The following is a 26186-nucleotide window of genomic DNA, read 5'->3' as shown; positions in this document are numbered from 1 at the left end:
CACCCAAAATGGCCCCTGCAACAAGCAGGAATCTCACACAGCCACAGAAAGCTCAAAAACCAACTTTCGCACTTTACACACACACAACACAACTGACTCACACACACACAAAATGCCACATACAGCTTTGTGAGATTTTGTGTGTTTGTGTAGTTAGAGTGAAACACTACGGAAACACACCAAATTTCAGAAAGCTGCACAAATATTTTATTTTATTATTTTTATTTATTTTTTTAGATCAGGGGGTCTCCAACTTTAGTAGCTTTAGGTTTGTGGACTTCAGATCCCAGAATTCCTCATTCAGCAAAGCAGGAAGTCAAAGCAGGTTGTAATCAAGTAGCTGAAGTAAGGATTGCGTTGCCAGCCCGAAAGGAGCAGTAATTATAGGTAAGTGAAGAGGTGGCATTGGCTGGGCATGGGTGGGAGCTCTTGTAAGTGGGGGCTGTTAAAAAGTGATTTTAAAAGCCCGCTAGAATCAGGAAACTCCTCTGGGATTGCCAGAGGAAAAAAAGTTTTAAAGTCAGCTCCTCTGACGATCTCAGCTGAAGTTCCCTCACAGCAGCCCAGAACCTCTTAAAATAATTGTTCTAACATGTAGAAAACATATTTTTTAAAGTTCTGGTGATGAGGAACTCAGCTGGGATGGCCAGAGGAGCCTTTTAAAGCCCCCCCTTTTCCTTTTTTTCCCCTTCGGCTAAAGAGGTTTTTTAAAAAAAAAACATTTAAAGGGTTTTGATGATCTCTGCTCACCCCCGCGATCATCAGAGGTTTTTTTTTTTACTTTTAAAGGCATGTTTTCGGCTAAAGAAAAACTTTTAAAAGTTAAAAAAAAAAACCTCTGCTGACGGTGCGGCTCAGCAGGGGCAGGGGGGGCGGGGCCAAGGATTTTTGCTACCGGTCCTCCAAACCAGCAGCTGCCATCGCTACCGGATCGCGCGATCCTGTCCGATCCGGGAGCATTTCATCCCTGATCAGTCCCCAAAAGATGCTTCAGAACATGCAAGAATATGAACATTGAACTTGTCTGCAACAGTTTAAAGCCAGTGCTCTGTTTCTCAGGATCAGAAATGTGGAGGGCAGTTGATCCAGGGAAAAATAAAGCATATCCCTTTTTTAAGATCTTTATTTGCATTCTTGTTTTGCTGTGAAATACCTTTTACCAACTCAATCCTAAATGCAATGCAAAAAAAAAAAAAAAAGATAGCTGGAGTACTAATTATTAGCTTTACCTCTGAAGGAAAATATTTGCAGCTCAAGGTTGAAATAAGGAGTCCTTGGTGCTTTCTGAGCTGGTTATTTTCTTGCAGATGTTTCATGGCACTGATGATATTACCTAGTTAGGGAACGAAAAGTCTGCAAGAAAATAACCAACACAGAAAGCACAAAGGACCCAAAAGTTTTACCTTTGTCCACCTTCCAGCCTTCCTTCCATGCATGACCACCATTCTGGTGGAACGAAGGCCTTATTTTTTCCAGATAACGTGGGGCTGATGCAAACCTCAGTGGACCGTTTCCAAGACTGGGAAAACTGGCTAATCTGAAGATGAAACATATTACGGGGCCCAAATCTTGGATCGATTTGCAAATGTGCATTCCAAATAGAACATCTAAGAGACATGGTGAAATACCCAAGGGCAAATCCCAAGGCCTGAGTTCTGCTAGGAGTCGGGAAAACATCCAAGGTTGGCATCTGGGCTCATGCCCTCTTTCAACTTCACGGATTTTCAGAGAAGCGGAGGTGGCAGGTAAGAGATCATCAGAGGGCCTGGAGATGGAATCTGCAGAGTAGCTGAGGATGGCATTGGCAGCCATCTGGAGGAGAAACTCATGTCTAATTAACAGTCTTTTAAGCCTCGCTACCATATTACAAATGTAGAGTAGGAGAACAAACAAATCTGTTCAGCAAGCAAGCACAGCATCATCAGGTTAGTCTTTCAAACAGCTTGACATGATGTCTACACAGTCATAAACAAATGCTGTTGCCAAGACCCTCAAATCTCAGTGACAGATTAAAAACACCCCTCCCCCTTTTTGAGCTTGCAGTAGAAGCCAGTTCTAGAGAAACAGTGTAGGCCTTTATTATAGGGAATTCATTTGAATTCACATGTATATATGTCTGGAACTTACAGGTAGCATTTGACTTACCACTACAATTGAGACCGTGAATTTGGGACAGTGAATTTCCACTGCTAAGAAAGAGAGTGGCTGTTGGCCGTGCCCCCATTTTATGACTTTTTTTTGCCGTGATACTTGACTGAATTGTTGCGGTTGTTAAGTGAGTCATGTAGTCATTAAGCAAATCCAGCTTCCTGCATTGACTTTGCTTGATTGACAGGGAAACTGGCTGGGAAAGCGGCATATAGTGATCACATGACCCCAGGAGTCTCCAACCATAAAGACATGCTAGTTGTACGTCAAATTCTGACCGTGGTGACTGTGGCAATGCTATGATGATGGTCATAAATATGAGGACTGCTCATAGTTCACTTTTTTCAGTACTGTTGTAACTTTCAACGGTTGCTAAACAAATGGCTGTAAATCGAAGACTAGCTGTATTTCTGTTTTCTTGTGATGTTGGGGCGGGGGGGGGGGTTCCTGTTCCTACACAGCAGCTTTAATTATTACTGTATCTTTTGGAGTATAAGACTCACCTTTCCGCCCCCTAAAAGTGGGTGAAAATTTAGGTGCATCTTATAGACTGAATACGGGCATTTTTGGCCTCCTGAACCTTCCATGCGTCGCATTTTCACCCTCCCTGGCCCCCAGAAGCATTCTGCAGGCCAAAAACGGGTGCATTTTTGGCAAAAATGGGCTGTGCGGAGCAATGCAGAGTGCTTCTGGGGGCCTGGGAGGGAGAAAAATCTGACGCGCGGAGGCGAAAAACTATTTTTTCTTCTTTTCCTCCTGTAAATTTAGGTGCATCTTGTAGTCCGAAAAATATGGTATATCAATTCTCTCTACCTGTTACAGGAAGCACCTGAGGCGATGGTTCCTGGATATATCATGGAGGAACTCACCTCTGCTTGGAATGTGTGGTAAGGAAGTAGAAAGAGGGCCAAAACGATCCCTCTTTAGCAATTCACAAAGTGTATCTCGTATTTATGTAGATTGTTGCTTTACTCTACCTGTCAACATGCAAACTAAAATAAAGATATTACTAAGAAGTTACTCTATGTGTCATTCTTCATTCATAGATTTTATATAAATCCATTGCACTACAAGTATAACATAACATAACATAATAACAGAGTTGGAAGGGACCTTGGAGGTCTTCTAGTTTTACTCCCTGCCGAGGCAGGAAACCCTACACCATTTCAGACAAATGGCTATCCAACATTTTCTTAAAAATTTCCAGTGTTGGAGCATTCACAACTTCTGCAGGCAAGTTGTTCCACTTATTGATTGTTCTAACTGTCAGGAAATTTCTCCTTAGTTCTAAGTTGCTTCTCTCCTTGATTAGTTTCCATCCATTGCTTCTTGTTCTACCCTCAGGTGCTTTGGAGAATAGTTTGACTCCCTCTTCTTTGTGGTAACCACTGAGATATTGGAAGACTGCTATCATGTCTCCCCTAGTCCTTCTTTTTATTAAACTAGACATACCCAGTTCCTGCAACCGTTCTTCATATGTTTTAGCCTCTAGTCCCCTAATCATCTTTGTTGGTCTTCTCTGCACTCTTTCTAGAGTCTCAGCATCTTTTTTATATCGCCGCGACCAAAACTGAATGCAGTATTCCAAGTGTGGCTTTACCAAGGCATTGTAAAGTGGTATTAACACTTCACATGATCTTGATTCTATCCCTCTGTTTATGCAGCCCAGAACTGTGTTGGCTTTTTTGGCAGCTGCTGTACACTTCTGGCTCATATCTAAATGGTTGTCCACTAGGACTTCAAGATCCCTCTCACAGGTACTACTATTGATCAAGGTATCACATATAGATAGGCTATGTATAGATAGGCTAACTTTATGCTTGCTATGACATCTTCTATGAGGCAGAGTTTGGGCTGATTATCTGATGACCAAAACCACTATGTGCTTCTTTTCAGCATCATAAGTCTAGGACCGTGATGGCAAACCTATGGCATGCATGCCCAAATTGGCATGGGAAGCCATGTCGTCCAGCATGCGCAGTCTTGCCTATTTGTATTCTGGGTTTTTAGTGCGCATGACGATTAGCTGTCCTTCGTGTGCATGGTAGTGCTGAAAATTAGTGTGCACATGCACGCTGGCTAGCTGATGGTCAGATGTGCATGCGTGCCAGAACCCAGAAGTTCGGCTTTTCCAGACCGCGATCCCTTCGGGCTCGTGACAGCGCCAAAAATCAGCCTGCGCAATGCATGCCGGCCAGCTGATCGTTGGGCACAAATGTGTGCTGGAGCCTGGAAGTTCAGCTTTTCCAGAGCACGGCCCTGACAAATGCACATGCACACAATGTTTCCGCGCGACCTTTTTGGCACTCGATGGTCTAGGGCAAGTTGTTTGTTTATCTGCTTTATTGCAAGGAACTGTGAAGAGTAATTTTCTATTTTTACACTGACCGCCATCAAAATGCTAGGTGCACTTAAGAGCTCTTGGCTTCAGAAAGGTTTCAGCGTGTTAACTTTATGCTGAATCTAGAAAGAAGCTTTAACTCGCCGCAGACACTTTTTCACCACAGTCTCTTCTGCTACCGAGCACCAAGAATTATGTTCTCTGTTTCATGGCCAGCAATCTTCCAGAAGACACAGGCAGACAATTCTATCACATCTTCCTTTTCTAAAAAAGGGGGGGGGAGTTTATGGGTACCAGGAACGAAGATTGGCATCTCTGCTGAAATGGTATGAACTGTCTTGATCATGTCTGATTTGGAAGGGTGAAGAGGTTAATGCACACTTCTCTGGTGAGAGGAGAATGCTTCATCTCATGAATAATTTCTTCCCACTGAGAACATGCCAACTGCCTGCTCCAGAGGGGTTGCTTTTTTGTTTTCATAAAAATCTAAGGAACCAGAGGGAAATGTCCTCACAATGTTGAATTGCGAAGAGAGCCTTAGCTTCACCCGTTAGAATTTATCCAAAATGTACACCCAAGTAGCCTATTTTGTTCCTTTAATTTTGTATTCAATTTCTTTAAAAAAATAATAATGACACAGCCTTGCTCAGATTGAGGCATTAGCATCGTGTTGAACGGGAAAGTGCAATAGATTTGCCTTTATTTATTTTTTTATTGCACTGTAGAAGATTTTCCTGTTTTTGAGATATCGAAAGAAGGGAAATGATTTATTCAGGCTGACTTCAAACATTTTCCAAGTATCCTGTCTTTATACATAAGCCAAGTATATCATCAAAGCCTTTCCCCGGCAAGGAAAGTGAGATTGGTTCTGGCTGAGTTTCACCCATGGCCCCCACCCCTTCCGTAATCTGTAAGCCAATATGTATCAGGCAAGTAGGTTTGGAGGAGAATTGTCCATTGCAGAGAAACTGCTCCAAATGGAGAAACTCACCTTTCAAAATCATTCCCTTAGATTAGTGTGATGGGCTGCACTGAGGGCACAAGCAACTACACACACACACAAAAAATGACACAATGAGTTGCTCAGAACAGTTTCTTTATTGCTGTTTGCTCATAGAGAGGAATCTTGCCAGACTAAAGCACACTCTGCGTAACTACAGTCTGTGAAGCAGGGGTGAAATCCAGCAGATTCTGGAGAACCGGTAGCGGAAGTTTTGAGTAGTTTGAAGAACTGGCAAATACCACCTCTAGCTGGCCCCAGAGTGGGGTGGGAATGGAGATTTTGCAGTATCCTTCCCCTGCCATGCCCATCAAGCCACACCATGTCCACCAAGCCACGCTCACAGAACTGGTGGTAAAAAAAAATTGAATTTCACCACTGCTGTGAAGGTTTAGGGAGGATCTTTCCTGGCATAACAAGGACCCAAGGCTAATTTGCCTCTTAGCATCTTGTGAAAAGCTCTCCCTCTCTCCTGCAACTCAATTCCTCGTTCCACCACAGGATGCCGTTGAAGAAAACATGGAAACTTAATCTTTTAACTGGTATGCAACCAATGGTGGGCTGCTACCAGTTCGGAACGGTTCTAGCGAACCAGTAGTTCCGACCAGCAGCTAGCCCCATCCACCCACCTGCTGCCTTATATTTCTTTCTTTCTGGCTCAGCTGATTCGCGCGGCGCAGCTGATTTCTGCACCTCCGCTCTTATTGGGGCTGCCTTAGAAGGTCAGCAGCTGAGTTTCAAATTGCTGTATTTTGAATGCGGTGCACAAGTGCATTAGGCGCGTGCAAAGTGCACACTCACAGAACCGGTTGTTAAACCGGTTGCAGCCCACCACTGCATGCAATCTGATGAGGATATTATTACGCCTGTGCTCCAACTCCTGTATTGGCTTCTTACTAGGTTCTGGGAGCAATTCAGTGTGTTGGCCATTATCTATAAAGCCCTATATAGTTTGGCAACGTGATATTTGCAAAGTTGCTTCTTCTAAATGGAATAGATTTTTTGACCTGTGCTTCCCCACAGAAATATCATTTCTGTAATGCTTGAGGATGGGAGATCAACCCTATTTTATTTTATTTTATTTTATTTTATTTATTTGTCACAACAGTGTTGTTGTTAGTTGTGAAGTTGTGTCCGACCCATCGCGACCCCATGGACAACATTCCTCCAGGCCTTCCTGTCCTCTACCATCCTCTGGAGTCCATTTAAACTCATGCTGACTGCTTCAGTGACTCCATCCAGCCACCTCGTTCTCTGTCATCCCCTTCTTCTTTTGCCCTCAATCTTTCCCAGCATTAGGCTCTTCTCCAGTGAGTCCTTCTTTCTCATTAGGTGGCCAAAGTATTTCAGTTTCATCTTCAGGATCTGACCTTCTAAAGGGCAGTCAGGGTTGATCTCCTCTAGGACTGACCATTTTTTTTCGCCTTGCAGTCCAAGGGACTCGCAGGAGTCTTCTCCAGCACCAGAGTTCAAAGGCCTCAATTCTTTGGCGCTCAGCCTTTCTTATGGTCCAACCTTCACAGCCATATATTGCAACTGGGAAAACCATAGCTTTGACTATACACACTATATGTCACAACAGTATATATAAGCATAAGCATGAAATAACTATACAATATATAAGCATATATATAAGCATAAGTATGTAATAACTATACGAAATTGGATACAATCAAAGGGAACATTAGGACAGGAACGGTAGGCACGTCCCTTAAAACCTCTTAGGAATGGGTTGAGGTCAATAGTAGATAGTTTTTGGTTAAAGCTTTGGGGATTTTGGGAAGAGACCACAGAATCTGGTAGTGCATTCCAGGCATTAACAACTCTGTTACTGAAGTCATATTTTTTGCAATCAAGATTAGAGCGGTTCACATTAAGCTTATATCTATTGTGCGTATTATATTTTTATAAAATATGCTGAGAATTCGAATGTTCATTTGAAGTTTAATGATTTTACAGATTTTAGTTCCTCCTCTAAATCTTCCATTTAGAATCTTGGGTCACTGATGATCACGGTGTCTCACCAAGAATCTAATGATTGATAAATGAATATGATCATTAAATAATTTTCTCCATTACTGTGCAAGCTGAAACAGAAAGTTGGTAGGTTCTCCTATGAGTTTAGCAGTGAGCAATGCAACATTGCCGATTCCCTAGCCATTTACAGAATATGGTGAAGGCACTTAAGTCTAGAAACCACATGGTCATACTGTATTCATGTAGTTGGTTATTTTATAGCCAAAAATGAATGTGGTTCACCATTATTTTCTTCTTCCAGGACATCTCTTTTCTCAACTTCCCAATTTAGGCTAGAGCTATGGACTATCCTATTGTTCTTCTGGCCATATGCTTTAGCAAAGAGTCATTTTGGTTAGAGAGATGGGTGGCCTATAAATTTAATAATAAATGCTAAATTTAACTTTTCCAAGACCAAGCAAGATCAACTAACATAGATGTTCATCCAAGGCAGCAGGTGTATGAACAACCACCTGGCCTGGGAAATCTCAAACAGTGGGAGTGTCATGGCAAGTAGTCCTTGATTTACGACCACAGTTGAGCCCAAAATTTCTGTTGCTAAGCAAAACATTTGTTAAGTGAATTTTGCCCCATTTTACACCTTTTCTTGCTACAGTTGTAAGTGAATTACTGCACTTGTTAAATTTGTAACAAGGTTGATAAATGAATCTGAGTTGACTTTGCTCTTGAGAAGATCACTAAAGCTGATCATATGACCCCTGAGACGCTGCAACCATCATAAATATGAATCCATTGCCAAGAATCCAAATTTTGATTATATGACCATGGGGGTGCAGCAATGGTTGTAAGCATGAAAAATGGTCATAAGTATCTTTTTTCAATACTGTTGTAACTTTGAACAGTCACAAAACGAACTGTTGTGCTACCTGTAGTAGGACTACCTGTAGTACACTATCTTTTTCATGTCAGTCTCCCAGAGTTTTCTCTAACTACAGTTCTTGAAAATCAATGGCAGGAAATCATCAGCCAGTACACAAGTTAAAATTGTAATGTCTTCCCTAAAACTGGCATAGCATTTTAAGGACAATGAATAGCCTAAGGGACAAAAGAGAAAAAGTGGACTTTGATCCTATGCATCATATCCGTCTGTTAAACTACTGAAGTTCACAGGATGACACAACAATGATCGGTCTCATTTGAGACAATGATGAATCTGCATACAGATGGGAGGTTGAACGACTAGCCTCGTGGTGCGACTGGAACAATCTGGAACTGAACACACTCAAAACCATAGAAATTATGGTAGATTTTAGGAGAAACCCTTCTATACTTCCACCTCTCACAATACTAGACAACACAGTATCAGCAGTAGAAACCTTCAAATTCCTAGGTTCTACCATAACACAAGATCTAAAATGGACAGCCAACATCAAAAACGTCATCGAAAAAGGACAACAAAGAACGTTTTTTCTGCGCCAATTCAGAAAGCTCAAACTGCCCAAGGAGCTGCTGATCCAGTTCTACAGAGGAATTATTGAGTCTGTCATCTGTACCTCTATAATTGTCTGGCTTGGTTCTGCAACCCAACCAAACAGACACAGACTTCAGAGGATAATTAGAACCGCAGAAAAAACAATTGCTACCAACCTGCCTTCCATTGAGGGCCTGTATACTGCACGAGTCAAAAAGAGGGCTGTGAAAATACTTATAGATCCCTCACATCCTGGACATAAACTGTTTCAACTCCTACCCCAAAACGACGCTATAGAACACTGCATACCAGAACAACTAGACACAAGAACAGTTTTTCCCCCAACACCATCACTCTACCAAACAAATAATTTCCTCAACACTGTCAAACTATTTACTAAATCTGCACTATTATTAATCTTCTCATTGTTTCCATCACCCATCTCCTTCCACTTATGACTGTAACTTCGTTGCTTGTATCCTTACGATTTATATTGATATTGATCGTTTCCTGATTGCTTAATTGTAGCCTACGACTACCATTAAGCATTGTAAGTGTTGAACCTTGATGAAGGTATCTTTTCTTTTATGTACACTGAGAGCATATGCACCGAGACAAATTCCTCATGTGTCCAATCACATTTGGCCAATTAAAAAAAATCTATCTATTCTAAATCTATATGTTGCCTTCCTCATTTTCCTCACTGAATTGCCCTCTGCAGATCTGACTTTCCCAAGAAGAATCAAGCATTATCATCATCCCCTTTTAACGACCCCATAATCCTTTGTGGGGTGGAGTCAGGGCAACTGAATGGAGCTGAGTATTTACTGGCCGGATGCCCTTCCTGTCGCCAATGCAAAGCTTTGTTTGGCAGATAAATTCTTATTGTGCCCAGAGAGAGAAACATCTGCCTCTACCTAGGATCGAACTCACAGCCTCCTAATTGTGAGACAAGAGCACCACCTCTAGGCTGCCGCATCACTCATGAAGAATTAAGCATGATACACAGTAATTAAATCAGGATTATCTGTGGGAATTAAAAAGTTAAAATGCTTGTTATGATTGTACAATCAAAGATCCACCAGTTTTTTAATATCGGGTACTACTGTGGCTTTCTTCTTGACGTTCTTGACCGTAACTCCTGAACCAAATAATTTATAAGTAAACGGGGAATGTATAAACCAACTTTCCCAATCTCATCACAGTTTTCCTTGATCCCAGCTAAAGAATAGCATGTTTTTATTTTATTTTTATTTATTTTATTTTGTCACAACAGTATATATAAGCATAAGCATGAAAGTAACTATATAATATATAAGCATATATATAAGCATAAGTATGTACTAACTATATTAATTGGATATAATGGAAGAAAACAGTAGGACAGGAATGGTAGGCATGTTTGTGCTCTTATGCACACCCCTTATGGTCCTCTTAGGAATGGGGTGAGGTCAATAGTAGACAGTTTTTGGTTAAAGTTTTGGGGATTTTGAATAGATACCATAGTCTGGTAGTGTGTTCCAAGCACTCATAACTCTGTTATTGAAGTCATATTTTCTGCAATCAAGATTGAAGCGGTTAACATTAAGTTTAAATCTATTGTTTGCTCTTGTATTGTTGTGATTGAAGCTGAAGTAATCCTCAACAGGAAGGACATTGCAACAGATGATTCTCTGAGTTAAACACAGGTCCTGTCGAAGGTGGCAGAGTTCTAAGTTTTCTAAATTTAAGATTTCAAGTCTGGTGGCATAAGGTATTTTGTTGTATTCAGAGGAGTGGAGAATTCTTCTTGTAAAATATTTCTGGACACGTTCAATTTTATTGATGTCTGAAATGTGGTATGGGTTCCAGACAGGCGAGCTGTATTCAAGAATTGGTCTAGCAAATGTTTTATAAGCTCTGGTCAGTAGTGTAGTGTTTCTGGAGAAGAAGCTACATAAGATTAGGTTAACAACTTTTAATGCCTTTTTTGCGATGTCGTTGCAGTGGGCTTTGGCACTTAGGTCATTGGATCAGAAGACTCCAAAGTCTTTGACTGGGTAGGGGTCATCTGTAAGGTAATGTCCGTCGAGTTTGTATTTAGTGTTTGGATTCTTTTTTCCAATGTGTAAGACAGAGCATTTCCTGGTTGAGATTTGGAGTTGCCAGGTTTTAGACCATTCTGAAACAAAGTCAACGTCTTTTTGAAGGGTAGCTGTATTTTTGGTAGTGTTTCAATATTCAACAAGGCAAAAGGGGGCCATTTTCAAGAAAAACTGATGTTCAATGTATTTTTTCTACATGAGACAAAATATTTAGTCTGGGTGTGAGTTTTTAACCTGTCATTGTTTTATTATTTTAAACAGTTTGTTATTGAGAAAATCCATTCTGAAGCAGTCTCTTAGACCGCATGCAAATTTCCAAAAATGTCTTTATGCAAACCCTTTTTCTTTTAGGAAATGAGAGATACAATAAACTAATATTCAGCTGAAATGAGTAAACCAGGAAAACAAAGATTATTTAACTGCATGTCTGCATCTTACAGTCTTTCTTCCACTGTAATGCACACACAAAACTGGTTTATGCAAGACGGAGAAAGAAAGGCTCTCGAGAGGATGCTAAAGAGTCCAAAGGTTTTTCCAAGTCCCTAGCTTTATTTCTTTTCTCTCTCGAGAGCACAGGCTTAGGTATTTCTTCAAGGGAATGCACTTGCTTTTAGCTTTGTTTGAATGGTTTAAACCTCCAAGCTGTTTGCATTTTCTCCTGTTCTAATAGAGAGCATTTATTAGGCAGGGTTTGCTTTTTTTGCCAGAAGGATTCCAACCCCTGCCCTGAGTTTGCCTTCCTGGGACATTGATTGGATGGGAGAATGGTTAGGGTGGGAAGCTGACCTCCCGTAGACCCTCAAGACAAAAAAACGGGAGGCCTCAAACTGGCAAAGGATAAGCAAACACCAGCCCCAGTTGACCATACAGAATGCACCCTGCAGAAAATCCAACTGATGGGATGTCGCGTAGTAACCGGACATTTGATTGTCTTCTTTCCAATTAATCTCCAGGAGAAATATAGCTTTCCTTTCAGAGGCGAAACTTCCTTGCCAGATCTGCAGTAGGACTGCAGTTTGGTAGGACTGTATTTGTTTATTGGAATATTTTCACACATAATCTCTTCTCTGGTTGTATTTTATGTATGAATGAATTCTGGTCTGATGCTGGGGAAAAAAAAGCATTGAACTGAAATGGAAATGAAGCTTTCCTTGAGCGCTTGTATCTCAGTGAGGGGAGAAGGGGGCTGCCAATTTTGATCATGGATTTTGTTTCTCTCTCTGCTTCTTACATATAGAGATAGTCCTTAACTTATGACTACAATTGGGACCCATATTTCCACTGCTAAGCCAAAACGGTTGTTAAGTGAGTCACAAATGATTTGATTTCTTTTTTTTTTGTCATGATTGTTAAACAGATGAGAGCAGTTGTTAAGTGAATCTCACAGGTGCTTAAACAATTCTGGCTTCCCCCACTGACTTTGTTTTTCAGAAGCTGGCTGGGAAGGTTACAAATGGCAGCCATATAATCCCACTTGTTGCAACCATTCTAAATACTTTCTGGTTGCCAAGTGTCTGATTTTGGATCCCATGGATGTAGAGATGCTGCAGCGGCCACAAGTGCAAAGACAAGTCATAACCTCCCTTTTTTTCAGTGCTGTTGTAACTTTGATCTGCCGTAAAACTAACAGTTGTAAGTCAAAGACTACCTGTGTCCCTGAGATGCCCAACTATTCCATCCACTCCAGTTATTGGACCTTTTAAACCACTATAGCAATTAACAGGCGAGATTGTTGCTCTCTTTGTATGAAAACAAACCTCATCCTGCCAACCATTGCAGGACAATCTAGAATCAGTAGCAGAAGGAAGATTCAGCAGTCCATCTGCATTTAAAAGACAAAGGCCACTCTTTTGAAGGCAGCAAAATCCACATTTTGGACAGAGAGGACCGCTGGTTTGAAAGAGGGGTCAAAGAGGTCATCTATTCAAAATTGAACAGCCTGCTCTCAACAGAGGAGGAAAGATACAACATCATCTATCTCCAGTCTACAATACAGTCCTTTCAGCAGTTCTAAGAAGGCTCCACACCCATTTGCATTACTCAATTGATCCTGAAGACATAGATAAACCTCCAGGTAGCCTCAGAGATTCTCCAAAAGAATGCAAATGACCAGCTGTCTGCAAGGGATATAAATCTTTCCATTCCCCACCATCCAGTCAGAGCTGAAGAAGCTTCCTGGATAAGAAGCGAAACGCCTTCAAAGAAAAATCAGAAAGTTCCAGTCGCCTCTTGAAAAAAAAAAAACCAAACATGAGATATTGAGAATCTCCATAGGCATTCAGCAGAAGAGAAGGAAAGGTGAAGAAAGTAGGTGCAAAATGAAGAGGCAGGCCCGTTAGATATTTCTTACTTGGCATACTCCGTTAAAAACAATGATTGTGGTAATAATGACCACAATCACTTTTGTTTCAGTAAACCTTTCTGTAGCAGCTGTGCGTGGCCCAAACAATTTATAGATTGTATTATTTTATTTTATTTCTATTCTATATTTTCTATTCTATTTTTTATTTTATTTTATGGACTGCAACCCCAGGACTCTTGGCAATTTCATAAAATAATCAGTTGTGTAGCTTTAGTGGCTAGAGACTGTCGACATCAATCAAGAAGCCCCAGACTAAAGTCTGCCTTTGCCGTAAGCACACAAAGCAGCCAAAAGCATACTTTAATGGTCTGTGAGAGTCACCTTGGGAGCCAGAAGGAAGAGCTGCAGGCTAGACAACCACTGTGCCAAAGATACCTCAGTACACAGAACGAGAAGAGGCACTGGAAGCATTTCATTTTTTTTTAAAAAAGGTTTTTTATTTTTTCTTATACACATATTGTAAATGTACGTTTTCTTATTCATAGATAATCATACATATTCTCTCTAAAGAAAGCACCAAAATAAAACATTTTAATTGCATTTGGAGTTGCTCTTCTACCCTTTCTTTCCCTCTGTTTTACAATAAACCTTCTTCTTCTCTTTTCCCTCCCTCCTCCTTCTCCTTTCCTACATTCTTCCTCCTCCTCTCCCTCCTCATACCTACTTCCCCTACCTCTCCCCTACTCCTCTTTTCTTTCCCTCCTTTCTCAGCTTCTCTCCTACTCTTAAACCCTAACTTTCGAACTACGCCGCTTTCGACATGACCTGAGTTTAACTCATAGAATCATCTATTACAATATCCTTCCTGTCGAAGATTAATGTGAACCTCTCCAATCTTGATTGCAGAAAATATGACTTCAGTAATAGAGTTGTTAATACCTGGAATACACTACCTGACTCTGTGGTCTCTTCCCAAAATCCCCAAAGCTTCAACCAAAAACTGTCTACTATTGACCTCACCCCATTTCTAAGAGGTCTGTAAGGGGCGTGCATAAGAGCACACGCGTGCCTAACATTCCTGTCCTATTTTTTCCTTTCGTTATATCCAATTAATATAGTTATTACATACTCATGCTTATATATATGCTCATATATTGTATAGTTATTTCATGCTTATGCTTATATATACTGTGTGACAAAATAAATAAACAAATAAATAAATAAAACCTTATCTTCCTCTCCTTCTCCTTCCCTCCATCCCTCTCTCTCCTTCAACTCCTCTATCTTACTCTCTATTCCTCTCTTCATTCTTTCTTCTTTGTTGTATGATATTTCCCTTGTTTGGTAACCGAGCAACTCCAATCTTCTGATATTACCTACTTCCTTTTCACTTTCTTTTCTATTTTACCCAATCTATCATTTCATAATTGTACATTTATATTTATAATCTTCTCTTCTTCTCCCCCATCCCCCTTTTCCATTTACTCTGGTGATATCTGGGTTTCTATTACTTCATTGTCATTCACTAGAAGCATTTCAGAAGGGACCCTCCCTGCTTTTCTAAAAAGTAAAAGGAGGGGGGGAGAATTATTTCCAGATTCACAAGATTCTGTTACCGTAACTTTAAAATAAAAATAGAGATGGTATTCATGGATGGGCTTCTTGTTTGGACTATTCTCCCCAGTAAAGATAATTGCAATTTTTTCCAAACAATCAACTCCTTCTGAACTTTTTGCCATACAACCTCATAGCTATTCTTATACAATTTCATAGACCCCTAAGTATTTAACCTTCTTTACAATTTCAAATCCTGTTATTTCCTCTAGTTTTTCTTTCTGTTGTAATTGTTTAATTACCAAACTAATTTCTTCAGAGGTTATAGGCCAATTCAGTTCATCCTTTTGTTCTAAAGTTAAATTTTTAACCTTATATTCCTTCAAATAATTATCAATATCCCTGTTCAATATATTATCTTTAAGTTATAAATTTGTATAATATTCTAAAAAAGCTTTTTTAATTTTATCCTGTTGATATCTCTCTTTGCCTTTATATTCTATTTTTTCTATAATACGTTGTTTTTGTCTTTTTCTTAAGGTGTATGCTAACCACCTACCAGGTCTATTTGCATTACAAAAAGTATTATGTTTGGCATATTGTATATTTGTTGCCACCTGATCAGCCATTATCATATTAAATTGACTTTGTAATAACTTTATTGCATCTTTAAGTTTTTGTTCATGCGGGTTATGTATTAATAATTGTTTCTTATAAATTTCCTCTTCTAGATACCTACGCTGTCTTTGTTGCTTATTTCTCTGTCTGTTATTAATATATATTAATACACCTCTCATAAAAGCTTTACTGGCATCCCAAACCATTTCTATCAATGTTTCGTTATTCAAATTATAATCAAAAAATTCTTTCATCTGCTTTTTACATTGATTTACATTATCCTGATATCTAAACAAATTTTCATTTAATCTCCAAGTTCTTCTACCTTCTTTTCCATATTGCAATTCCATCCAAATAGGACTATGATCAGACAAACATCTTGGAAATATCTTAGTTTTCTTCACCCTAAAAAGCAAATCATTAGAAATTAAAATAAAATCAATACGTGAGAAGGATTGATGCCTATCAGAGAAAAAAGTATAGTCTCTTTCCTCCAAATTCCGCAGTCTCCATGCATCTCTCAACTCAAAATCTTCTATCATGTCAAAAAAGGATTTAGGCAGCTTTTCATGTGCAGGTATCTTCTTAGAAAAAATTATCTTGTCCTTTCGTGTATCTATTACTCCATTCCAATCTCCCAATATAATACACGATTTATAATCCCATAGAATCAACTTATCATACAACATTCTATAAAATTTTTCTTGTTGCTGATTGGGTGCATATATACCAAACAAAAGGGTCTTTTTTGTTTCTATTGTAAGTTCAATAACAATATATCTTCCGTGAATATCTGCCTCTATTAACTTGGCTGGTATATCTTTTCTCAAGTAAACCACTATGCCATGTTTTTTATCCAAAGCTGAGGCAACAAAATGTTTACCTAACTTTGAGTTTATTAAGTACTTTTGATCTGATAGTTTAATATGCGTTTCTTGTAAGCAAATCACATCATTTCTAAATTGTTTCAAATAATGAAATATTTTTCTTCTCTTCTGAGCTGAATTCAAACCATTGACATTCCAGGTCAAGATTTTATTTGCCATTACTGGCCTGCTGAAGCTTTTGAGCGATCAGCTGAAGATTGTCCTCCCGTATCTTCGGCCGTGCTCCTCCCACCGCTTCTGTAGCAGAATCCTGAACTTTACTTTGAGTTTGTTGCTCCTTTTCTTTACACTTAAGGGCTCCCCTCGTCAGTCTTTGTTCTTGTGGTTGTTCCTCAGATGGTAACATCACTGGGATCACCTCAGCTTCCACACCCATTTGAGTCTCTTGAATTATTTTTTCTATTATTTCTACTTCAAGTTTCAGCACGGTAGAAAGAAAATCTTTGGCCTTAAGCACTGTATCAATACGATATCTCCTTCCTTGATAATACACTGTCAAACCAACTGGAACCTCCCATCTAAATTGAATCTGGTATTTCTTAAGTTCTTGTGTAAAAAATGTAAAGTCCTTTCTATCCCTTAACATCTTGGGAGGAATCTCTTTCAAAACCTTCAGCTCCTGTTCTCCTATTTTCAAATTTTTCTGAAATGCAACTTGCAAAATTTGATTTCTCACTGTTCTTTTCAAAAAATAAACCACAATGTCTCTAGGAAGTTTCTTCTGCCTAGCAATCCAGGAATTAACTCTATAAATTTTGTCAATTTGATAAGCAACCTCTTGTGGATCAAGTTCAATAAGTTCAGCCAGAGCTTCTGATAAAAATTTTTTTAGATCTTCCCCTTTCTCCTCATGCAAGCCCCTAATTCTCAGAGCTCCTTCCATCATTCTATACTGCATCACCATCATTTGATCTTCATTTTTGTCCAATTTGATTTGCATTCCCCCCATTCTATTTTCTATTTGCTGATTTGACTGAGCAATTTCTTGCACCTCCTCCTCCACCACCTCCAGTCTTTTTGCCAAACCTTGGAAAGCCATCAAAATATCTTCTCTTATTTTTTTATTATTCTCTTTTATTTCTTCTACTATTTTCTCATTATTATCCATCATCTCCTTAAACCTTTCTTCAAACATTTCCCTTGGTCTTTAATCAAATCTTCTAAAGCTGGTTCAGAACCCCTTCTACCCCCAGTCTTAGGTGGTTTAGTAGCCATTTCAGTTTTTAAAATTCACAAAATATAAGTCTAGAAACTTCTTTTTTCCCCTTTAAGTATAGGAGAGCTCACTTCATTAGAATCCACACATAACGTTTCTTAGCTTCTTAGATACACAGCCTGTTTACAATTCCATTCTTCACTTTCACTTCACTTTCACTTCCTTTCAGGCGCCATCTTAAACAGACAGTTAAAACAAAGAAAAAAAAGTTTCTCTTTTTAAAAGGGTAGAAGTCAGGAAATCAAAAATACTTGCAATCCAGTAGTTGTTCACTCGTGCTTATTCCGTCTGCTTATAGAAATCCACAAAGATAAGACAATTAGCAGAGATGGACACTTTCTTCTTTTCCTGCTTTTGCAGGAGCGCACTGAAGGTCGGAGCTTGGCAGGGTTATTTATGGGACTCGACCCTCAGGGCTCTGCTTAATAAAAAACAAAGCCCCTGGGGAGTCTACCACTCCCCCGCAGCTCTTATCTCTCCCTTTCATCCAGGGAGGGAAATTAAAGCCGGCTTTTTCCTGGCTTTTACGATGTTCAGTATGGAGCGCCTTAATTAGACACTCAGCGAAGAAGGTGGCGCCACCGGAAGCTGTGATCAAAATTTATTTAACGACCATGTGGTTCTTTTAACAACTGCAGTGATTCACTTAACAACTCTGACAAAAAAGGTTTGTTTGTTTGTTTGATTGATTGCTTAGCCCTTGGGCCATATCAAAGTGTTCCAGAAACAAATTATTACTGAAATTTGATCGAAGCAATTTAAAATGGAATTGGATAAAATACAATTTAAAATGAAATTGGAATAAAATACAGTCTAAGATGAAAATGAAATAAAATATAATAATTTAAGATATAGATAACATGATAAAATTATATTTCCGTGTCACCCCTGCAATCTACTCCAATCAGTCTCACATATGCAGATCTCAACCAAAATCAACCAATTTTGCTAGCATTGTGCTGTGTTAAATGTTATTTTAAACAAAATTTGGCAAAAAAGATTGAAAAATGGGGCACAACTTACCATATTTTTCAGAGTATAAGACACACCTTTTTCCCCCAAAAAAGAGGGTGAAAATCTAGGTGAGTCTTATACTCCGAATGTAGCCTTGCCCAGCTTCTCAAACGGAGGTTTCAGAGGCTGAAAAAAACATCAGAAACAAAGCTTCAGAAAAGAAGCCCCCAAACATAGTTTCAGAAATGAAGCCCCCAAACAGAGCTTCAGAAAAAAAGCCCCAAACAGAGCTTCAGAGGCTTTTTTCCTGAAGCTGTTTCGGAGGCTTTCAGAGGCAGAAAAAAAAGTTTTTTCTGAAACAGAGTTTCAGAAGTTTTAGAGTCAGAAAAAAAAGCAAAAAAAAGCAAGGCCCAGGCTCACAACCAAGGAACCTGTTGCTAAAATTCTTTTTCTTATTTTCCTCGCCAAAAACTAAGGTGTGTCTTATACTCTGAAAAATATGGTACTTAACAATCATCTTGCTTAGCAATAAAAGTTTTGAGCTCCATTGTGATCCATTGTGATCATCAATCAAGGACCACTTGTAATCCCTGTTGAGATAAACAACATTATGCAAAGAGCAAGATATATTAAGGAAAAGAAAAATTGTAATCAACACAATCTAACCATGACTTTCTTGCACTTTGTGTCATCTCACAAAGTACATTTGTTTTGTGATTCTATCCACTATTTTTCTTCCAGTACATGCCTGGCTTAAAATTTCAAACCATCCCCCATATTTAGTAAATATTCTACCAAAGTGGAAAAATAATCCACCTATTTAATATCGTCTTTATATAGCATTCTACAATGTAATTCTTATTTTATTTATTTATTTTATTTATTTATTTTGTCACAACAGTAAATATAAGCATAAGCATGAAAATAACTATATAATATATAAGCATATATATAAGCATAAGTATGTAATAACTATATTAATTGGATACAATCAGAGAGAACATTAGGACAGGAACGGTAGGCATGCTGGTGCTCTTATGCACGCCCCTTACTGAGGAATGGGGTGAGGTCAATAGTAGATAGTTTTTGGTTGAAGCTTTGGGGATTTTGAGAAGAGACCACAGAATGAGGTAGTGTGTTCCAAGTATTAATAACTCTGTTACTGAAGTCATATTTTCTGCAATCAAGATTGAAGCGGTTAACATTAAGTTTAAATCTATTGTTTGCTCTTGTATTGTTGTGATTGAAGCTGAAGTAGTCTTCAACAGGAAGGATGTTGTAACAGATGTTTCTATGAGTTAAACTCAGGTCATGTCGAAGGCGGTGGAGTTCTAAGTTTTCTAATCCCAGGATTTCAAGTCTGGTGGCATAAGGTATTTTGTTGTATTCAGAGGAGTGGAGAACTCTTCTTGTAAAATATTTCTGGATACGTTCAATTGAATTGATGTCTGAAATGTGGTATGGGTTCCAGACAGGCAAGCTGTATTCAAGAATTGGTCTAGCAAATGTTTTATTCTTTTGATGTAACTCAGAGATACTCGCAGTGTACTGACACAAGCTTAGGATATTATTACCTTTGAATCAAGGATCGCCCTCTCTTCAAAGCCTGCATAGTCTGAATCTACAGAGGAGAACACCACTTCCTGAAATCAAAGCTTCTAGAAAGCAGAGAAATGTTATGAAAGTTTTCGAGGACTAATCTTAAAAGTGACAAACGGGACTGAGCTATGTGTACATTAAGAATATTTTTTCTTCGATGATTGTCAATGAACTAGAATGACAGTTAATTTTTGTCCTGGAACTCATTCCTAGATTTGGAATATGGACTATGGTAGGCAATCGAAATGCCGGCTGCAGTTCTGGGTCTTAGAAACCATTGTTTTCTGAGGCAGTCCGGTTCAGTTCGGATACGTGTGGTGAAATAGTGTCTGGATTCTCAGCAGGGAGGGGCTGCATTCCAGAAAACCAAGGGGCAGTGGGTAGTCTAGATCAGCGGTCACCAACTGGTGATCCGTGGACCACTGGTGGTCCGCAAGAAAATTTTGGTGGTCCTCAGAAAAATTATTTGCATGTTTGTATTGCACTAAATCAGGGGTCCTCAAACTACACTCCCTGGGACAGATACGTGCAATGAATGTTTGTGTTGCTGCAGAGTGTCTCTCCCTTCGGGATCTTTTTGTGTGGGTCAGAGGGGGGCAGAAATTCTGACTTGGGGTCTGCTTCAGCCTGCTGGCTGGAGGGAAGTACCACTGGTGGTGAAGAGCCGGTGGGCCTTGTTCCAGTGGGACTGTATCATGGCCTGTAACTGGCTGACCATCTCAGCCTGCTGAGCCTCCAGGCGCCGATACCTGGCCTTGCACTCACACAGGTCTTCCCTCTGCTTGGAAAGTCTATGCTCGTAGTCCTCAGTAAATCAGATCCAATTTGAACTGAGCTGTTTTGCAAACTCTTTCTCATGGTGGCTGCTTCAACAACTGCTTCCTGTTGGGGCCCTAAGGAGCCTGGGGGGCGGGGGGAAGCAAGGAATGGCTGGGAGGGGAGGGGCAAATAGAGGCTGGTGAGGCGCCCCTCGATGTGAGTGACATCGAGTTGGCTACACCCATGCAGTCACATGACCACCTAGCCACACCCACCCAGGCGGTCATTAGGCAGATCATATTAGTGGTATGCGGGATTTAAAATTATGAATTTAGTGGTCCTTGAGGTTGGTGATCCGTGGTCTAGATAGCTTAGTTACAAGAAAGAGAGTTAAGATGGTTTCTCCCTAGCAATTCTCAAGAATATTACATAATGATGCAAGTAATTGTTTTGGTTTGGCAAGATTTCTGTCTATAGACGAGGAACAATAAAGGAAACTGCTTGGAAATAATTCTTATGTGTCATTCTTGGTTTTGGGGCCCTGACAAGTGTCTGTCAGAGATTTATATGATAGCTTCTATAACCCGTTCTGCCACATGGATACAAATTAAAGGCCAACACATTTTCAGGTCAAAGCGTGACGATAGTTATGTTGAACTTGCATCTTGAACAGTTTTTTTGATTTACAAGCAATTTTGAAACAACCCTGAAGGAAGCATACAGACTGGGCATGTTGGAGAAAACTCTAAATACTTCACACCAGAGCAGCGGCTTGATTCTACTTGGGGGTTAATGTTGTGACTTAATTAGAAATGTGTTTCTTTAAGCTTTGTTTACTTCTGATTAGCTTCCTGGGCTTCTCTAATTTTGGTTTTGTTTTTTTTTTGTTTATTTAAAATGTGCCACTAACAGGGTTTTTGCTTCCCTCGTTTAAAGCGGTGATTGTTTAGAGAAGATCTTAAACTGTCATGATGTCAATCCCTTTTCAGTAGCAAAGCTGAAAACAAGTCATTCTCTAAAGTGGAGAGGTTCTGTTTTTGTCAAGAGGGTCTCCTTTGACTTTCTTTCTTGCCACACAGTCCTTAACATCATGGGAAACAATCTCAAAATGTCAAAAATTTTAGTGCTTGTCAGAACCAGAAATTTGGGAAAATGGTAGTCCAGATGACTCATCAGCAACAGCACATCCTGATTAAAGCTTAACTTTAGCTTAATACCCCCCCACACACACACACACAAAGCTTCCAGAACAATTTTATAGCAATGTGCTAAAAAAGAAAGAAAATAATTGTGAATAGAACAAATTCTTCCAAGAACAAATGACACTAATGACAACTGAAGCATTTGTTCTTAAATGGATAACAACCTTTGATTCAGCATTATTTTTTTACAGAGGTGCCGTATTTAAACATCTAACTTCAGTTAGTACGAAAAACAGCTGCTAGGTTACTAAATAGGGCTGATTTTACAAAGAATACTTCAGTTCAATCTCCGAGGGTTGGGATCCTAGCTGCCATGCTCTGCAATTGTTGCCTTTGGCAGGGTTCTTAAGTCCCAATACACCTTAGAGCAGTGGTTCTCAACCTTTATAGTGCTGTGACCCCTTTAATACAATTCCCCATGATGTGGCGGCCCCAACTGTAAAATTATTTTTGTTTTGAATTTATCGCACCTGAAGCCGTATTGGCTAGCGATCTGAACTGCTTGCGATTGCCTTGAGGACGGAGGCATTAAAGGGGAGACTCCTCCCCTATTAAGTTTATTGTGCCTGAAGCCAGATTAGGCTAGCGATTGGGAGTGATTGCAGCTGGCTTGAGAGGGAGACATCAGGGCAAAGATTTCTCTCTTTTTTAATTCATCGCGCCTGAAGTCGAATTCGGCTAGCGATTTGAAGAGCCTGCAGCTGGCTTGTGGAGTCAACCATTGGAGCGTGATTCTTTAACTTGCAAGTATACGTCCCATATTTCCGATGGTCTTAGGCGACCTCTGGCAAATTGTCATTCAACCCTCAACAGGGTCCCGACTCACAGGTTGAGAACTGCTGCCTTAGAGGCACCAGTTTGGGGAAGACTTATGTCTTCTCTGGAGATGTTCTTTGGAGTCTTATCACTCTATGTACAGTATTTATGAGAATAGCGTTCAAAAAGCTCTTTGTCCATTGTGGAGATCTCATTGCCTCACAACTCAAGATTGGCTGGAGCCATTTCCCTTGTACTATTAAAGCCGAATCTCAAATGGTGATAGGACTTGCAGAAGCATCTACAATGATGAGAGAAAAGTTGATGTGGTAGAAGATGGTAGATAACTGGGCTATAACAGTGTAGAGCTTTAAACCAGTGTTTCTCAGGTGATGTGTGGACTTCAACTCCCAGAATTCCTTAGCCAGCATGCTGTCTGTGCGAATTCTGGGAGTAGAAGTTCACAAAACCTAAACTGAAATAGAGAAACAACACTTTAAATCATGTCCAGAGTTGGCTATGTGACCACAATTGGGATCAGAACTTCCATCACTAAATGTTGCATCCATTTAATAAGTGATACCTGATTTTACCACTATTTTATGTCACAGATGTTTAAGTGAATCACAATGATCATTAAGTGAATCACGCAATTGCTTGTGGGAAGCCCCCTGGTAAAGTTGCAAATAGCGATCACATGACCTTGGAATGCTGTAACAGTCATAAATATAGGTCAGTTGCCAAGCACCTGAATCGAAATCATGTGTCCACTGAGATACTGTGATAGTTGTAAATGCAAGGATGATCATAAGTCACTTTTTTCAGCATTATAACAGAATAACAGAGTTGGAAGGGAGGTCTTCTAGCCCAACCCCCTGCTCAAACAGAAAACCCTATACCATTTCAGACAAATTGTATGAAATTAGCTGGGACTTCAGGAGGCCCTCAAAGAATACAGTAAGTAGAGCAGAGCAGAGCAGAGCAGAACAGAATAGAATAGAATAGAATAGGAGAAAGGGAATAGAATAGAGTAGAGTAGAGTAGAGTAGAGTAGAATATGGAATAGAATAGAATATGGAACAGAATATGGAATAGAATGGAACAGAATGGAACAGAACAGAACAGAATAGAATAGAATAAAACTTTATTGTCACTTTAAATATATACTAATTAGCATACATTAAAATGAAATTTTGTTGCATTCAGCTCTCAAAGGATAACCATTATGCATATACCCACATACACACAGATATGACACAGAGAAATGTCACAATTAGTTCAAATGTATACATATATGTAGGGGGGGGGAGAATCCTATGAGTTTACAAGACGTATGGCATAAGGAACAAAGCTGTTACAAGAAACAGAAAGTTTAAAAATATTGTCATTATGGAAGTTGTTGTTTCCCAAAATCTAGAGGGCAATAATAAGAAGCGGTTTTAGTTGAAGAATTGCACCATTGTACTTTTTCTCATCCCATCTGTGTATGTCTCTTGGGCTTGAGGAAGGCTGCCCTAAATTCAATGTGAAATGAGCTACATTTACTTATTCCCAGGATTGTTTTCAAGGAGTTTAATTTAAGTGGCACAATACTATTTATTTAGTTAAAATAATTTGAAACCACATTTCATCCTACATAAGATTTTAGGATAAAGTACATCAAGATTACATTACAATATAACAATAACCATTAACAATTACAATTCTTTAAAATATCTGAGTGATTAAATATACATTCTTTATATTATTATTATTTTAATAATAATAATAATAATGTTGTTGTTGTTTATATTATTATTTTATTCCTAGTAATGACAGTACTATAGTTACCACTTTCTGTTAACTTTAGGTACTTTGAGATACTTCTGTTATAACTCGTTAAATAATTATCTCTCCTTTCTTTTTAGATTCTGAAGCATATTTATAAAATATTTCCAGACTTTTGATGCTGTTGTTTTTTTTTTAATTACTTCCATTGTGTTATTTTTTAAATACCCTTGCTCAGCACTTTGGCAATGTTCAAGACGAGTCATAAAAATGTCACCGTCTTCCTCAATAGCCTTTCTTTGTATCAGTGCAATTCTTATAACCTGTAGGAGTTGCCGTGACACAGCTCTGCAACAAACTGGCCATTGAAATGTCGCATATTTGGGCAAGATTGTGCAGGCAAACATGAAATAATGATTGTGAATTGTGGAACACTAGATGTTTCTTGGCAGAAGGGGGTCTTTTGCGACTTTGAAAGGTTGCAACTTGTCGAACTTAATTTCGGGGGGTGGGGTGGGGAAAGATGGTATGAAAACAATGCCTTTTTAACAGATAAGATCCTACATTAAAAATGACTCCAGTAATAAGGAATGTATCACCAGCTTGTTGCTGTGTACGGAGGAGATTTTCAAGGGTAGGAGATCCCTTCCTTTTCCAATAACTTCTCTTCCATCTAATGTGAAAGAGACCACAGAGCCACCTGAGCAGAGAGGCAGGAAATATTACAGGTCCCTCTCTTAAGGAGGTCCATCTAGCAGGACCCAGAAGAAGGGCCTTCTCTGCAGTGGCTCCCTCTGTGGGAAACATCATCCACATAGAGATATGAGCTCCCACTTTGCTACTCATTCGCAACTCCCTGAAAACCTGGTTCTGCCAACAGGCCTGAGGACCGGTTCGCAACGGGAGCGTGCACACGCGCTTCTGCGCATACGCAGATCGGGAGGGAGTATATCAAGTAGTTTATATGATTGACTAATTGTTGTCACTAATGGGTGGGGGTATTGCTTTTCATTGTTTTTATATTAGGCTTTTATCCTTGTAAATTGCCTGGAGCTATTGAAAGTAAGTTGGGTGGCCATATATATTTTCTAAAGAAATAAAACACCTGAAAGAGTATTTTTCAGGAAAAGCCAGGATATTCCTATGGACCTCTCAAACTCCAGCAAACTAAACGAATCCAATAACACCATGCTTAATTAATGAAAAATTCTCTGATACTTTCTTGTCTTTTCAAAGACTTTCACTTTCACTATTGATTAGCCCTTGAGCCAGTGGTGGGTTGCTCCCGGTTCGGTCCGATTCTTGCGAACCAGAATTAATGGCGGCGGGAGGCTCCACCCGGCCACCCACTGACTCACACACAATGTAAAAGCAGCTGCACACATATTTTATTTTATTTTATTTTATTTTATTTTATTTTATTTTATTTTATTTATTTATTTTTTTATATTTTTAAATAAAAGCAGCTAAATTTAAAACTTCCTTAACTTTAAATTGCTATGTCTAAAAAAAAACCTCCTTTAAAAAAACCCAATTAACTATTTTTTTAAA

The 26186-nt window shown here is 39.3% G+C and overlaps 1 long non-coding RNA gene across 1 annotated transcript; it reads left to right on the top strand.

Annotated features, from left to right (window-relative positions):
* Window positions 1-349: 349 nt before the first annotated feature.
* On the top strand, window positions 350-3093 carry LOC131198435 (uncharacterized). Its single transcript, XR_009155078.1, has 3 exons — window positions 350-387; window positions 1421-1745; window positions 2971-3093. It is a non-coding gene; the product is annotated as an uncharacterized LOC131198435 (long non-coding RNA).
* Window positions 3094-26186: the final 23093 nt, after the last annotated feature.

This window comes from Ahaetulla prasina, chromosome 4 (genome assembly GCF_028640845.1).
Source record: "Ahaetulla prasina isolate Xishuangbanna chromosome 4, ASM2864084v1, whole genome shotgun sequence".
Taxonomy (NCBI): domain Eukaryota; kingdom Metazoa; phylum Chordata; class Lepidosauria; order Squamata; family Colubridae; genus Ahaetulla; species Ahaetulla prasina.
The sequence above is the reverse complement of the archived record's forward strand: the minus strand, read 5'-3'. Positions and strand labels throughout refer to the sequence as shown.